The following is a 14277-nucleotide window of genomic DNA, read 5'->3' as shown; positions in this document are numbered from 1 at the left end:
CTCAAGTTACAGGAAGCCAGGTACCAGTTGGACATGAAGAAAAACATCCTGTCTGTTAGAGCGGTACGACAATGGAACCCATGACCTAGGGAGGTGATGGCCTCTCCCACCCTAGGGGCATTCAAGAGGCAGCTGGACAGCCATCTGTCAGGGATGTTTTAGGGTGGATTCCTGCATTGAGCAGGGGGTTGGACTCGATGGCCTTATAGGCCCCTTCCAACTCTACGATTCTATGATTCACGACGGTGGGTAGAGAAATGACACACAGGCAAAATGTAATGGTAAGGGGAACCCAGCCCTGTAAGGGAACTCACCCCTGTGGAATAACCACGACTGGAGTCCGCTTCCCTATGCTATCCCGGGATTTTGCCCCTGGAACCTCTTTCAACCTTACCATATGTAAACTCACATAGCAACTTTGCTGCATTTGTTCTTATCAAGGTGGAACGAACGAGGTTCTGGCTTTGGCAGGGGTCGCAGGGTGGTAATTTTTTTCTCTGCCCTCACATCGGCTTGGAAAAATGGCCGGAGTTGTTCCCAGCCCCCCTCCCCTGCCCCCACTGAGGAATTTGGGTAATTTCTGCATTGATCTGAGGCAAGCTATGGGGACGTTCACCCATCTGTGCCTGCAACGTCCTGGAGCTGAAGATCTCTCCTTTGTGACTCTGAGTAACCCCTCCTCCTCCTCCCACCCCCCACAGACTTCTTGGCAGGACATTAATGCCCCCTCTCCCCCCCACCCCACAACCCCATAGAGATTATCTGATTACTACTTCATCCTATTACACTCAGTGTCAGGAACAACAACTTGTTATGGCTGAAAGGAGAAAAGTGAACCCTGGCACAGGGCGCTGCTGCCTCTTCCAGCTCACCACCCCGGTCAGTGTCGCCATACAGCCTGCTGGTGTTACAGCGTATCCCCTTGTGACATGAGCTGGACTTTTTCTTCCAGTCACTCCGAGTCTAAGATTTTATTAGATCGTGGACGTCGTATATTGGGGGGAATTGGTTACTTAAAGGAAGGGCTCCTGGTCAAGGCTGAGGGCCATGGCAGGCCACCACTGCTCACTAGCAGGAGGAGGATTGTGGAAATGAACAGCGTGAGGGACCAGCAGTCAGTCAGGACCCTGGACAGAGCCCAATGGAGCCGCTGGAGTCCAAAGCCTACCTAAAACTAGAGTTGCTTCTACAGTTCTCCCGGTCCCAATTTCTCCCTGTATTTTGGCATTCTAATGACACTACTGTTTTAGAGTGGTATTGAAGTGCACTGATCACTGTTGGGACACATTCCACATTCCATGTACCGCTTTCATAGTGTTATTCCCTGCTTTTTATTCCGCGTTCCTAATGATAGGTGTAGATCTGACCCTTGTCTTGTGTAACCAAAGTGGAAGTAATGTAGGAGGAGGAGTAATGTACTAGGCCTACTACATTACACCTTACTACAACACTTCCACATTTTTATTTATTTATTTATTACATTTCTATACCGCCCAACAGCCGGAGCTCTCTGGGCGGTTCACAAAAAAACCCATTCGTTACACAAGACTACCACGTTGCCCCACAGCTTTTAGTCTCTTGAATTCTTTGAAGGAGGACATAGATCTGATTGCATTGAGATTATTTTTGCATGGTGTTGTACTTTGGAACACCGGGGGGGGGGAATCTTGGTGCGCTCATATGTGGTGTCATATCAGACTGTTGCATGTGTATTTGTGCATGTTGATAAAACAACAAGGAAAGGGGAAGAAATATGGTGATATAAATGGGAGGGTTTGCATGGGGCAATGCACAGGTGAGCATTTGCGTATTAGTAAGACTCTGCAGTACAAATCTTGATGCAATTATACACACACACACACGGATCAGGCTTTTATTTTTTCATTTAAATATTGTGGATTGGATCTAGACTACATAAACTGAATGACACTCCCACTGAAATTAATGGAATTTAAGTCATGACTAATTTGACCCAGGGACCCTGCTGAGATGTAAGATGACGCCCTAAGCCACAGTGGTTAAGCATTTTGAGCTAAGCATTATGGCTTGGCGTGGCGTGTGAACCACGACTTAGCATGCCGTGTGAACCATTCTTAACCCTGGTGGCTGTATAACCATGGTTTAAATACACCATCTGCTGCAAAAGGATTAGTGGCCTAACCATGGCTTAGTGTGTTGTCTGAACAGGCCCACCGATTTCAATGGCACCAAAGTCCAACAAATTTAGTCTAAATCCAACCCAATATGGCCTATGTCATGAACTCAGCACATAGCCTTATGCAAGCTCACATCCCTCTCTCTCTCGACAAAATCCAATCCCTTATCCGAGCCATTTCCTCACATGTGCGCGCGCACACACACACACACACACACACACACACTTGCAATATTGTATGAAATTTATCATAAAAAGAACGCCACTCTTTTCACCAAATAGAATGTGACGGAAAGATTGTCTTAACCAGATATCTTTGGAATGCATAGTTTGGTTCATGTGGACATTTTGAGATGCTTGGAGGAGGAATATTGGATATAAATATTGCCAAGCTGATGTATATTTTTAAAAATGGGAATGGATGGGAGTTTGTTTTTAAAGAATGACCTGGATTCAATGCAAGCTTTTCTGAATCCCAAATGCTACCTCCTCATGTGCTTCTCCTAGTTTTCTTGTTTTAACAGCTCAAGGACATAGCAAATAGAGATATGTCGTTGCTTAATTGGGGAGAATCGTTAACTTATGTTTGTATTTAAAAGGCAGTCTTCCCTGAGGCATTATCCAAAGGAAACTTTTTAGAAGTACGTGCTTGTTGGGAACAGGCTAAATGTTTTCTTAATTGGAGAAGTAAATGTGAAATCCACAGCTGAACTATTTTGGGAGTCTATTGGAAAGAAAACCACCCAGGAATATAAAATGGGGAGAAATGTCACTAATACGTCTTCAGGCTGCAGACGCTGAATGGCTGGATGTGAATTAAGTAGAATATATAGCTATCAGAAAATTGTAAAATCTGTCTTGGGTAACTATGTTGCTTTTCTTGGTTTGTGGGAAATAAGATTATAGATACATTAGCTGCATTCTGATATAATGCCAAACCATGGTTTGGCATTGCAAGCAGAAGTTGCCTCAAACCTTGGTTTGGTATGTTCCATCCTCCCCTTTCTTTGCCTATGAGGGGAGGTGATTACAAAGTCCCAATCCTGGTTTATGACAAACCATAGTTTAGCATGTTGTCCCAACCCAGCAAACAACTGTTCACCACAAACTACAATGTGCTTGGTTTGGATGAGATCATAAGCTTCTCTTAGGCCTGTGCTGAAAGTTCAAAAATTCAAACTGTGAGCTGATATTGGGGAGCAGGCAGGGTCAAGGGCAAAATAAGGGGGAGTTAAACCTGCCTTCCATCTTTTGCATTTTGGGCTGGGGTAGGGTAACCCTATGAAAAAGAGGACAGGGCTCCTGTATCTTTAACAGTTGCGTAGAAAAGGGAATTTCAGCAGGTGTCATTTGTATATATGGAGAACCTGGTGAAATCCCCTCTTCATCACAACAGTTAAAGCTGCCCTCTTTTAGATCTGGGCACTCTAGTATAGCTCCTGCAGCTTTAACTGTTGTGATGAAGAGGGGATTTCACCAGGTTCTCTATATTTACAAAGGACACCTGCAGAAATTCCCTTTTCTACGCAACTGTTAAAGATACAGGAGCCCTCTCTTCCTTTGAATATGGCCACCCTAGGCAGGGGGCAAAACTCACCAGCACTTCATGGCTGGCTGCTGCTTTTGTTTCCCCTAGAATTTCCCTCAGAATGGGGCCCAGTCACTTAAAAGGATTGGGGAGTGGGTGATTGAAAAGACCCTTCTTTGCCTGAGATCCTGGAGAGCAGAAAATATTGAGCTAGGTGGAGAAAGGGCCAGGCCCGGCAGAAGGCAGCTTTCCAGCAGCGGAGGCATGTCAGTGGGGCAGTGAATCTGCTCTGGGTTTCACTCAGAACCAGTTGATGCTCTAGATTATTTATTTATTTATTTATTTATGATGAGCTTCTCCACCTGCCTCCATTGCTTCCCAGGTTCCTGATTTGATGGACCACAAACACTCACCTGCACAGCCGATAAGCGAAAAGGCCACCAGCCACCAGATAACCATTATTTAATACTCCTATCATGCTCTTCTGCCCAGTGAGCACTCAGTGAGGCTTTCAAGTAAAAAAAGAAAGAAAAAGGAGCATTAAAATGATAGCATGCAATAAAACCACCCCGTTCGGCCCCCGTGGGACGCTGTGCATGAAATATAGGCCAGTGATATTCTCCCCACTTTGCAGATTGCAGGGCTGGGTATCTGGGTACCGGAGCTAAGAGAAGAATGACTGGTCGAAGGCCACTTGGTCAATGCAGGGCTGAGGGGAGATTTGAACTTGAGACCTGAGCCACTGGGACTGTACTAGTTGTAAGTAGGGATGGACGGACTCACCTCTGTCCGGTCCCGCCGGGCGCTCACTCAGCCGGCTGAGCCGCACCAACTAGTGCTGCGGGGCTGTCCACTCTCCTAGCGACCCACCATTTTGTGCATAAGTGGCGGCTCAGATATTCCTGGATATTTGTGTTGCGTAATTGGCAGCCGTAAAGGGGCCATTCATATAACATTACAGGCAGACAGGTCCAGGAAGTGGCGGGCGGCTCAGGGAGCAGGGTCCGGGATGCCGAGAGGTGGTAATCCGATGGACAATGGACTCAGTTACCTAGGGGGGTTGTGGGCTCTCCCACCCTAGAGGCCTTCAAGAGGCAGCTGGACAACCATCTGGTATGCTTTAGGGTGGATTCCTGCGTTGAGCAGGGGGTTGGACTCGATGGCCTTGTAGGCCCCTTCCAACTCTGCTATTCTATGATTCTATGACGCCACCCTACACTCAAACTCCCGCAACATCCCTATTTGTAAGGCCATTTCTATATATGCGATTTGTGCCAAGTTCTGAAAATGTATAGACTAGCAAAAGAGACCAGCATACATTTTGTTCTGACTTTATACTGTTAGTTTTACCCTACCCAGTGCCTGTTTACCCTACCCTGTGCCTGTTTGCATTCTCTTCCCCTCCTTATTGTTTTATTATGATTTTATTAGAATGTAAGCCTATGCGGCAGGGTCTTGCTATTTACTGTTTTACTCTGTACAGCACCATGTACATTGATGGTGCTATATAAATAAATAATAATAATAAATAATAATAATGTGTGTATATATATTTAGGAAAGCCCTCAATTAACACCAGTGAAACGCAACACTAAACCCAGAAGCTGGTGTAGCACCGATAGTTTCCTTGTTTTCCCTTTTTCCATTAGAAAACCCAACCTCACCCTTTGTTGTCAATTATTCCTGTGATCTCACCCTGGTAACTGTATCGGTCTTCTCTTGTTCAGCGCTGGGCTTCCTCTGCTCTAGTAAAGGATGGCGGTTTTGTTACCTGACCTACTTGGTAAGCAGCAATATGGGCTAATTCTTTCTAATCCTTAACAATTAAGTGAGTAGCTGGAACGCTTGTGTAGCATTGCAAGAAGGGGCTGGTGGTAAGACATACGGATCGGAGTTTCTTCAGAACTGAAAGTTGCCAGATGTCTTCCCTAAGGATGGCAATGTGGAAATCCCTCCCATGGAATATCATTCTCTTTGCAAACCTCCGTTGGCTTCCATACATGGAAGCCTGTGTGGTGTAGTGGTTAGAGTGTGGGATCTGGGCTGGGTGGACTATGGTTCAAACCCTCACTTAGCCCAGGTGTTCACTGGTGATTTGGGCCAGACTGCCTACCTTATAGGGTTGTTGTGAGGGTAACATGGGGGGGGGGACAAAGAACCTTGAGCTATTTTGGAGAATGGTAGGGTAAAACTTGAATGAAATGAAATTCTCTCATCTTTTCTTTTCCTTAAGAGGAATTCCAGTTGATTTTAAATTTCACTTAGTTTTGGTGGTAGCCTGATGGTGCATGGAACTACTGGACAAAAATAAATAAATGCAATTATTACTTGTCTTGAAATTTCCCGAAGAGTTTCTCTTCGGGGAGGAATCTCTCAGAAATATTCCAAATTTCACTTTGGACAAAATTTGTATAGCATCTCGAACTAAATTTGTATAGCATCTCACTCATGTTTTTCAGCATGAGTGAGCAGGCTCCAGACTTGTGAAATCTATTTTCGATTTTAAAAACAACAACTAGAATCCTGAGAACCATCAACTAAAAGCCCATTGCTCTAAGATTCTGGCCGTGCGATTCTGGAGATTTTTATCAGGGGGGCAAAGCACTGATTCTGCCAATTTCAGCATCCTATCCTGGTTTTTCAGCCTTGGTGCTACTTCTGTTGTGTCTGGAAGAGTGTCATGTCAACATTACCCAGAAGGTTGCAATGTTTCTAAATACAGTTTTAAACATTAAACCTAAGGTGGTTGCAAATGTTGACCTTTGATGTTACTCAATTAACGTTAAGTGTATGCACTTACTGTTCTGAGCATATGTTTTGATTGTAGGTGCATTTTCCTTTGATTTGTAAAGAAGTGTAAATGGTCTGTGGATTAATTTTAAATAAACGATCTGATGGTCTTAAAGGCTTTTATGAACTGTGAGTTGGAAATCCTTGACCATGTACTGCAATCACCCAGAGGTAGGGTGACCCTATGGAAAGGAGGACACGGCTCCTGTATCTTTTACAGTTGTGTAGAAAAGGGAATTTCAGCAGGTATCCTTTGTATGCATGCAGCACCTGGAGAAATTCCCTCTTCCTCACAACAATTAAAGCTGCAGGAGCCCTGCCCTCTTGACCAGATGCAAAAGAAGGCAGCTTTAACTGTTGTGAGGAAGAGGGAATTTCACCAGGTGCTGCATGCATAGAAATGACACCTGCTGAAATTCTCTTTTCTACACAACTGTTAAAGATACAGGAGCCCTGTCCTCCTTTCCATAGGGTCACCCTACAACTACCAGTAGATCCAGATCTACTCTCCAACCACCCCGATTAGGGTGCCCCTGAATTCCCTGCTCTTTCCTCTGCATTTTCAGATGTATTCCACAGAGGGCCTTTTCAGTGGTGGCATCCTGGTTGTGAAATGCCTTCTGCAGTGATGCTTACCTGGCACCTACGTTGTGGTCTCTTCAGCACAGGATGAAGACCTTTGTGTTTCCCCAGCCTGTTGGTTTTAAAAATTGTGTGTCCGTGTGTTTTTAGACCTTTGCACCTTTGCTGGCTTTTCTCGTGGTTCTTCCTATGATTTTATTCTGCTTTATATGTATGTGGTTTTCAAAACGATGTTTTACTACGTTATAGAGCCCTTGGTGATCAGAAGCCCCTGAACTTGGAGGCAGCTGATCATCTGATGCAGCCTTCCTGGCTGGGGCATTCTGGGAGTTGTAGTCCAACACATCTGGAGCGCCCCAGGTTGAGGAAGGCTGATCTAATGCAATGCAAAAGGACTGACGGAGGGAATCTGTGCCTCTCAATTCCCCCACCATGCAGATTTTACTAGATGGGCTTTTTAGGGAGCTTAGGCCTTTTTAGCCCATCCAGCGCGAGTGCTTTGGGGGCAGGAAGGAGGCCCAGAATCCTACCCCCCCCTGCCAACTGGAAAGCCCCCTTTCCTCCTCCTCTGGGATCGCTTTTCCAATCTCAGAGGGCAGCTTAGTTCTTTCCACCGCGGCTGCGAGGGGGCAGGGGACCCCTTCCAAGGCCAGATCATTGTCTCCGACCTCGGAAAGGGGAATCCAAACTGTCCTACGGTCCCGGGGATGCTTGCAAACCATCGGATTGCTCTCTTGTGCTGTTTTGTCGTTTAAAGATTGTTCTGTGAACCACCAGAGAGCTTCAGCTAATGGGTGGTGCTGAAATGTAATAAAAGAAAATAAATATATACGTCTTGGTGGAGTCAACGGCTCATAAATAGAAAAGACGTAAAAAAGTATTTTTGGCTCCGCTCTACTCCCCGTGTCCCAGTATTGTTGAGTCCACCGGTACTTTGCTTGAACATGAGAAGTTATGGCCCTCCTGAAGCCCTGCGGCATCAGCGTTTTAAGAGTAGCAGGCTTCTCTGAACAGCGATGCCATATGGACGGCTGCCCTAAGCTCCCTAATAAATCCGTGCTCAAGGTTTAAGTCCGCCGTCTTCCCGGTGGCAGGTGGGAGATGTCTTACGTTCTGCCTTTTCCATGTTTACCTGCTTTCACCCCTGGTCCAGGGCCTGGTGACTTCAAACTGTGGGCCTGACTGACACAGTTGATGCCACGTATAAAGCACTTCCTCGCGTGTCCGATCAATGGCCAATGTTGCTGTGTGGAGAAGGCCATAGCTTGGTGGGAGAGAGCTCCTGATTTGCAAGCAGAAGGACCCTGGCGACTCCAGTTAAAAGGGGGCCACCAACTTTTCCAAGCTACTGCCACTCAGAGGAGAATGAGGAGGAGCCAGGATCTCTTCTCGATCCTCTCAGAGTGCAGGGCTGGATCTACACTACTGCTTTAAAGCGCTCTTCGCTCCTCTGATGCCATGTTTCTCACCTGCCCAAGGGCCTCTACTTCCCTTGCTCAGCTTCGTCCATTCTCTTCTGCTGCCCCTTACGCCTGGAACGCTCTTCCAGAACATTTGAGAACTACAAGTTCAACCGCAGCTTTTAAAGCTCAACTAAAAACTTTTCTTTTTCCTAAAGCTTTTAAAACTTGATGTTGTGCAGACTTCTACTGTTACTTTCTACTGTTAGTTTTACCCTACCCTGTGCCTGCTTACCCTACCCTGTACCTGTTTGCATTCTCTTCCCCTCCTTATTGTTTTACTATGATTTTATTAGGTTGTAAGCCTATGTGGCAGGGTCTTGCTATTTCCTGTTTTACTCTGTACAGCACCATGTACACTGATGGTGCTATATAAATAAATAAATAAATAATAATAATAATAAAAATAACAGGTTTATAGCGCTTTAAAGCAGTTAAAGCGCTTTATAACTGTTATAAAGTGCTTTAAAGCAGTAGTGTAGGTCCTGCCCTGGACACGGAATAATGGGCTCAAGTTAAAGTTAAAGCCAGATTCCAGCTGGACATCAGGAAAAACTTCCTGACTGTTAGAGCAGTACGACAATGGAATCAGTTACCTAGGGAAGTTGTGGGCTCTCCCACACTAGAGGCCTTCAAGAGGCAGCTGGACAACCATCTGTCAGGGATGCTTTAGGGTGGATTCCTGCATTGAGCAGGGGGTTGGACTTAATGGCCTTGTAGGCCCGTTCCAACTCTGCTATTCTATGATTCTAGGATTCTATTTGGGGAGAGGCCGTGGTTCAATGGTAGAACACCTGCTTTGCATGCAGAAGGTCCCAGGTTCGATCCCTGGCGGCTCCAGGTAGGGATGGAGAAATTCACACCAGAAACCCTGGAGAGCTGCTACCTGTCAGTGTCGACGATATTGGGCTAGATGGACCAATGGTCTGACTCAGTAAAAGGCAGCTTCCTAGGTTCCAAGAATCTATGGGGCTAGATGGACCTGTGGTGAGGCAGCTGGATATGAAATCCTGTAAGATCCACAATCCAGCATGCACCACCACCCAGATCTTGACAGTAGCTGAAAGTGTCCAGCCATAAAGGTGAAGGTTGCCAAAGCTCCAACATTTCATGCCTGATGGAAATGCTTCTGCCGTGTTTCTGGAAGCCCTTGATGCTGCTGGCCACTGTGTTTGGTCACACAGCTCTGAACAATGCCCTTGAGTGGTCCCCAGCGGACCACCCACAAGTAGCTTCAGAGAGATCCCCATGCCCTCCTATGGCTGTTGGAGGAATCCATTTCAGGGTGTGTGTTGCTCAATGAGCTTCCCTTGGTTCACCCCCCTCCCCCAGACTTTGGTCCATTTCCCACTGACTAGTCCGCAGTGATTTACGCAAAATACACAAAGCCTGGCCGCAATTTGTGCAAATTTGCACGATTTACGCCAGGTGTGCAAAGTCTGGCAGCAATTTCCGCCGATTACGCAGACTGCAGACCCAATTCCTGCAAGTCTCTATTTGTGCAAACAGAAATAGAAAAGTTTGTGCAACCGAAAAATGTGTGCAAACAGAAATAGAAAAATTGGTGCAACAGAAAAAGAAAAGAAAATGGGAAATGGCAAAAACTTCAGGCCGAGTTGGGCAGGGAATGGAACTCTGTCGAGGCCCCCCCTCCCACACACACACACTTTCACTTTTCTTCTGTTGGCACCTACCTTAATGTGGCAGGTAATTGCAGCTTTTTATTACATATCTTTATTTTAAACACACTGATCCCTTGTTTCAGGGGATGAGGCTGCACCACCACTCCAGTAACCTGGCTCCAGCCCAGAGCACATCACAAGAGCTCAGTCGTGCACCCCAGGGATCAACACAGTACACCGCTCAGACACTTTGCGGCTAATCCCTCGAGGACTTGAGAGGTCAATTAGAGCAGCCATGGGCAGGCATGTAGCCCAGCTCATTAGGACTCTTGGTCGTGATAATAAGCCTGTCTCCTGCATATATTTTCTTTTTAGCTGTATGACTCGCATTTCAAATATAAGGTAGGGTGACCATATTTGGGAAACCAAAAAAGAGGACACCTAGTGTGTGTGTGGGGGAAGCAGCTTTCTGAGTCCTGCAGAAAGTACGTTATTCCCCCGCCACCTTAAAGAACCCGATTGGAGTGGAGGAGGGGAAAGGATTTCATTCTGCACCCCCACCATCCACTCCAATTGGGGCCTTTTCTATAATGTCCACGAATGACCCACTTTCCCCTTTAAGACCTCAATTGGAGCTCGGGGTGAGGGGAATGATGTGCCTCAAGAAAGCATGTCACTCCCTCCTGCCATGCTAATGGCAGCCTTAAAGGGGAAGGTGTGTCATTCCAGGACATTATTGAAAATTATAGAAAATCCCCCCTGACACTATGGAAAGAACAAAAACCAGGACAAATCCGGGGAAATCCTGACAGTTGGTCACCCTAAAGGATCAGTTCATTCATCTTGGGATTTACAAAGATCGATCCGTGTTTGCTTGTTCCGTTTCTGTATTGTCCAGTAGCTGAAGCGCTTCTCCTTCCAGCTGGACATCAGGAAAAACTTCCTGACTGTTAGAGCAGTACGACAAGGGAACCAGTTACCTAGGGAGGTTGTGGGCTCTCCCACACTAGAGACCTTCAAGAGGCAGCTGGACAGCCATCCCTCAGGGATGCTTTAGGGTGGATTCCTGCATTGAGCAGGGGGTTGGACTCGATGGCCTTATAGGCCCCTTCCAACTCTACTATTCTATGATTCTTCAAGCATCCTCGCTTCAGGTCATTCATTCTCAGAGGAGGGGGCTCCCCCTGGAGTTCCTGCCCTCTTAACGGCCCTAGAAACTCATCTGGAGCCTACGTGTGTGGCTGTTGTGCTCCCAAGATTGCCTGCAGATGCCAAGGGTTACAAGAATAGTAACCGCTTGTAATAAGCCTGTGGCTTTAGCTCTTCTCCGGGGAAGAGGTTGCAGAAGAATTATGCCTTTGTAGCGTTGCTCTCCTGCCCCACGCTTCTTCCTGACACAGTTGCCTACTGCCCTGGCCTCAGACCCCTTTGGATGAGCTGGAAATTATGGTGCATTTGCACATGCTGGTACAGGGCCAATGTCTGCCTCTTTTGTTATCTTGTCTCTGACATTGCTAGGGATGGACGGACTTCGTTAAATCCCTTCCATCTGTGTTTTGTGGATTGTCAAGGACCTTCCATCCCATCATCCACTTATTGAAGGAATTGGTTCGTGTGCACTTGGGCCAATGTGCATTTCCGAACATGCGCGAATTCTCCCCAAACATACATTCCACACTTTAAATTATGGGAGAACTGTGCTTTCTCAAATCCATTTGAATCCGTCGCGAATTTCTCTGAGTCCTCTGGGCGTTGTATTCATTCACCACCATGCAGAAGGAAAGGTGCTATTGCACTCCTCTGCTTGTGAGCTTCCCATAGGGACCTGGTTAGTCACTGTGTGGTCAGTTCCAGCACGGCTCTTCTCTACTTCCCTTGCTCGGCTTCATCCATTTTCTTCTGCTGCCCCTTACGCCTGGAACGCTCTTCCAGAACATTTGAGAACTACAAGTTCAACCGCAGCTTTTAAAGCTCAGCTAAAAACTTTTATTTTTCCTAAAGCTTTTAAATCTTGATTTTGTTCTGACTTTATACTGTTAGTTTTACCCTACCCAGTGCCTGTTTACCCTACCCTGTGCCTGTTTGGTACATTCTCTTCCCCTCCTTATTGTTTTATTATGATTTTATTAGAATGTAAGCCTATGCGGCAGGGTCTTGCTATTTACTGTTTTACTCTGTACAGCTCCATGTACATTGATGGTGCTATATAAATAAATAAATAATAATAATAATAATAATAATAATAATAATAATAATTAAAAGGAATCTCTGGAAAAACCATGCCTAGGGCAACACTGTTTTTGCTAGGGCTTGCTGAATAGAAAGCAGTTCTGACTTTCAGTTAGAAATTAATAATTTTGGCAGGGTAGAATTCTGCCTTGCCTCCATTTTTGATCATGCAAATATTCTTCTTGTTCTCTCCTCCTCCTCCTCCTCCTCCTCCTCCTCTTGTACTCTTTTGCCTGACTTCTGTTTCTTTGGTGCCATGCGCACACAGACAGGCACCTAGCTGCTGCTTTTTCCGCTCCATTGTCCCATAGCGGAATCTTGCTCTCGCCCCCACTCCCGGGCTCTCAACGAAGTGTTATGTCAGGCTTGGTGATGTCACTGGTTCACAACCAATCGGGTTTGGGTACATGGTGATGATATCACTGAAGACAACTGAAAACGAAGAAGCAAATATTTTCACAAGGAATCCCAATACATGGCCCAAAAGCAGAAATTACCTTATTTTCGCTCTCTGAATAACCCCACCCATCTCTCTCTCTCTCTCTCTCACTCACACACACACAGTTAGGACTCAGCTCTAGTTTTCTGCTCCTGCTCACATCTGGAAGGGATCTTGAGCATGGAAGTCATATATTTATTTTGACGAATTTTATCACCACGAGAAGTGCATTGTGGGCTGAGAGCAGCAGGTGAGAGAGCAACGGGCTCACACCATCTTTGCAGCCTTGGGTGTTACACGCACCACCGCTGAGCCTTTTTTCTCTCTCTACAACATGAGTAGGCAACCAAGTGCCTTTCAGCTGTTTTGGACTACAATTCCCATCACCAGGACTACAAAACCAGGCACCAGGTTGCCTACGACTGCTCAGCCAACATTCCTGTGGGCAGCACCACTCGGGGCTTGCAGAACCCCTGGGGAAACTCCTTTTGTGTCCCTAGAAATTTCTCCGCTGTTTCATTCAAGCCAGGGCATTCAAATTTGCCTCTTAAATTTCACTTTTGGTGAAATGCCAGGCTAGTCTAGAGCCACCGTCTTCTGCATGGGACAGGGACGCCCATTCAGTCCAGCTTGGCAGGTGCCGTTGGAGAGAGACTGCTCCTTCAGGCAAAGAAAGCAAAATCAGAGCTGCTTTTCTTCTTTCTCATTTTCCTGTGGCTGCATCACACACATCCACGCACCCCCCCTTTTAAATCCCTTGACTGGATAGGGCAGAAGCCACAGCTTTGGGATTAACGTATACACCGGATTTAGGGTTTCAGGCAAACATGTGTTGCTGGCGCCAGATCGAGGATAGCTCTGTCTCTTCCTCCTCTTGCTGGACTGAAAACATTCTTCCTCTAGAGATGCTGATTTAAGAGGGCCCTTCAGAGCTCAAGCAAGAAGGCAAGAAAAAGGCTGAACGATCGGGCTTTTTAAAAAGGAAAGTACAGACAGCAACCTACGGACCTTGACAGAGGACAAGAGGTCCAGGTTGCTAGATGGATCTGAAGCCTCAGCCCTGTGCGGCCCCAGCGCACAGTATGCACAACACGTTTGCGCACTTCTCATCACCTGTCTGTGGCCAGGCGTAGGACATTCATCAGGGTTTCAAGGGCTTTCCCAATCCAAGATGCGCGAGGGGATCAACTCTCCGCGGTCAACAGGGGAAGCGGCACGGCAAAGAGATGGCGAGGACCTCGAGTAACAGCCCCCGGGACTGTGTAGCGTCGGTGACGAGGGCAAGGAAATAGGGCAACATGGATCCAAAGCCTTCCAACTGCCAGCTTGCCTCATTGTGGACTAATAATGCCTCGGTGTCCGTCCCCCCACCCCCCGCAACGTCTTAAGTGAGAATTTGTTTTATTTTTGAAAATGCCTCAATCCAAGCGCTGATGACTTGGATTAGTAAGAAAACAATCTCAGGGTTTGTC

The 14277-nt window shown here is 46.5% G+C and overlaps 1 non-coding gene across 1 annotated transcript; it reads left to right on the top strand.

The window, feature by feature from the left end:
* Window positions 1-9280: 9280 nt before the first annotated feature.
* On the top strand, window positions 9281-9355 carry TRNAA-UGC (transfer RNA alanine (anticodon UGC)). Its single transcript has one exon. It is a non-coding gene; the product is annotated as a tRNA-Ala (tRNA).
* The last annotated feature ends 4922 nt before the right edge of the window (window positions 9356-14277 follow it).

This window comes from Elgaria multicarinata, chromosome 20 (assembly GCF_023053635.1).
Source record: "Elgaria multicarinata webbii isolate HBS135686 ecotype San Diego chromosome 20, rElgMul1.1.pri, whole genome shotgun sequence".
Taxonomy (NCBI): Eukaryota; Metazoa; Chordata; class Lepidosauria; order Squamata; family Anguidae; genus Elgaria; species Elgaria multicarinata.
Note: the sequence above shows the minus strand (reverse complement) of the source record. Positions and strands in the feature narration are given on the sequence as shown.